General features: G+C 44.9%; 1 pseudogene; it reads left to right on the top strand.

Moving 5' to 3' along the window:
- The first annotated feature begins 1,217 nt into the window (after window positions 1–1,217).
- Window positions 1,218–1,525, top strand: LOC119046985 (high mobility group protein HMG-I/HMG-Y-like; annotated as a pseudogene).
- The last annotated feature ends 862 nt before the right edge of the window (window positions 1,526–2,387 follow it).

Consider the following 2,387-nt stretch of genomic DNA (forward strand, 5'->3'; position numbering starts at 1 on the left):
TATTATCATCATTATTATTATTATTTGGTCTGCAGCTGCACAGCAGTTTGCACACTATGGTCAGGGCCGAGTCTCATAGCCAGCCAGCCAGCCTGAGGTTCAATTCCATACATGAATGGTCCAAAAGCAATTAAGATTCAATTACAACAGGGGAGTGCACATAACACACATAAGGGACATTCCTAGAGTATACAGCTAAGAAGAAAAAGTACACTGCACCACTGGGTCCCACAGGACTCCAACTACATAAAACTGCCCCATGATGACTGTGTATCACAGTAGATCTACCTGATACACAGAAACTAACTCAAGGAGGCAGCCAAATAGGAAGACAAGTAAACAGGTATCAAATGAAAGAAGAGAAAGAATCTTTAGAAAAAGAGCTAAATAAAATGGAGATATGCAATTTATCGGATGTAGAATTCAAAATAATGGTTACAAGAATGTTCAAGGAACTTACTGAGAACTACAACAGCATGAAAACCACAAAAAAGAACCAGCTGAAAATGAAGAATACCATACCTGACATCAAAGAAGACACTAGAAGAAATAGAATGTAGGTTGGATGAAGCAACGGATCAAATTTGAAAGACAAGGTAGAAAAAAAAAACACCCAATTAAAACAGCAAAAAGAAAAAAGAATTAAAAAAATATGAAGATAATTTAAAGGATCTTTGGACAACATGATGTGTGATAACATCTGCATCATGGGTACCAGAAAGAGAAGAGAAAGAGAACAAGGAATCAAGAACCTATTTGAAGAAATGACCAAAACTTTTCTAACCTGGTGAAGGAAAAAGACACATAAGTCCATGAAGCACAGAGAGTCCCAAACAAGAAAAACCCAAAGAGACCCCACACTAAGACACACAAAAATTAAAATGGCAAAGGTTAACACCAAAAAGAAAATCCTAAAAGCAACAAGAGGAAAGCAGTTAATTATCTACAAAGGAGCTTCCATAAGTCTGTCAGATGATTTCTCAGCAAAAACATTTTAGGCCAGAAGGGATTGGCATGAAATATACAAAGTGGTCCTCTAACCAGGACTCTAAGCCTGGGCTATTTCTGGTGCTGGTACAGCTTCAAGAAGGTGTCTATATTTTCTACCAGTGGCCAGAACCATCACTCCAAGCAGACTGGAGCTTGCACCACAGGCTAGTGGCAAAGCGTGCATATCCCAGCCATCACTCCCCCACTTGCTTCATAGAGAAGGGAATATGAGTGAGTCAAACTTAAAGTCCAGCCAGCCCTTGGCTTCCAAGCAGGGAACGGATGGCACTGAGAAGTGAGCAGCCTGGGGTGAGTCCTGGGACAGCCCTAGTAGGGAGTCAGAAGAAGCCCAGCAAAGTGCTAACACCTGAGACCTTGGGGAGGACCAAAAAAAAAGTAAAAACAAAGTTGCTGTCAAGACCCAGAACACCATCATGACTCTACAGAGAAAACCAAGGGGGCAGACCCCCCAAAAAAGCTATAGAAGGAGAAAAAAGAAGGAATCTTATAGGAGTCCACAGGGGATAAGCAGTGACCATGCTGTGACATCCACTTCCTTACCAAGGAGCAGGTTCCTTCTGAGACAGGACAACCTCATTCCCACTGCTCCCAACCCCTCCACCCAGGCCCCAGTCACTGCCACCCATTTGTGCCTATCTATCTGCACCCACTTACACTGTCACACTACACAGCACAACAGCCACTTCAGGGCCCCAGTGGGTCAAGAAGGTAACGACTTTCATTTGGTATCAGTTCCCAGCAACTCCTCACTGACCCATGTCATTTCACTTGCCCTCCTGGACAAAGCTGACTTCCCACTTAGCCCTGCCCTGCATGTGCTGTGTCCATGCTCCCTTGGTGGTGGGGACATTGCTGACTGGGCTCCTAGTTTGAGGATCCCATTTCAACTCTTACCTTTGGCTTCCTATTATGGGCCTGGGGCAGGGCTACGCTGTCCTTAAAGCGGCCCAAGCCCTATCTCACTCTGAGGCTCCCACTCCACAGTACTGGCATGTGTGGCCATGGATAGGGCTTTTTGACCCCAAGAGGCCTTGATCAACTGTGTGTCTCCAGGTGCAGCTCATATCCAATTTCCCTCGTTCCCTGCCTTGCCTAGTTGGTGCACTAGTTTGGAAAGTCCTCCCAAAGGAACAGAAAGTAGAGCAGGAGTGGTGCAAGCCCCCACCCATCTGCTTCCACTCTAGGCCTTGCATTTCTCCTTTGCCTACATGGGGTACTGACAAAGAGCTAGCCTTGCCCACTCTCACACCCAGCTCCTCCACACACCCCAAGTTTCTGGTTCTTTGTTTTGTTTTCTTACAAACTACCTCTGATCAGTTGTGTGTGTGTGTGTTTTCAACATTTCATTCTTGGAAATCTGTCATTGCTACTGTTAC

The sequence above is a fragment of the Artibeus jamaicensis genome, unplaced genomic scaffold (assembly GCF_021234435.1).
Source record: "Artibeus jamaicensis isolate MK-2021 breed Jamaican fruit bat unplaced genomic scaffold, CSHL_Jam_final contig_466, whole genome shotgun sequence".
NCBI classification, from domain to species: domain Eukaryota; kingdom Metazoa; phylum Chordata; class Mammalia; order Chiroptera; family Phyllostomidae; genus Artibeus; species Artibeus jamaicensis.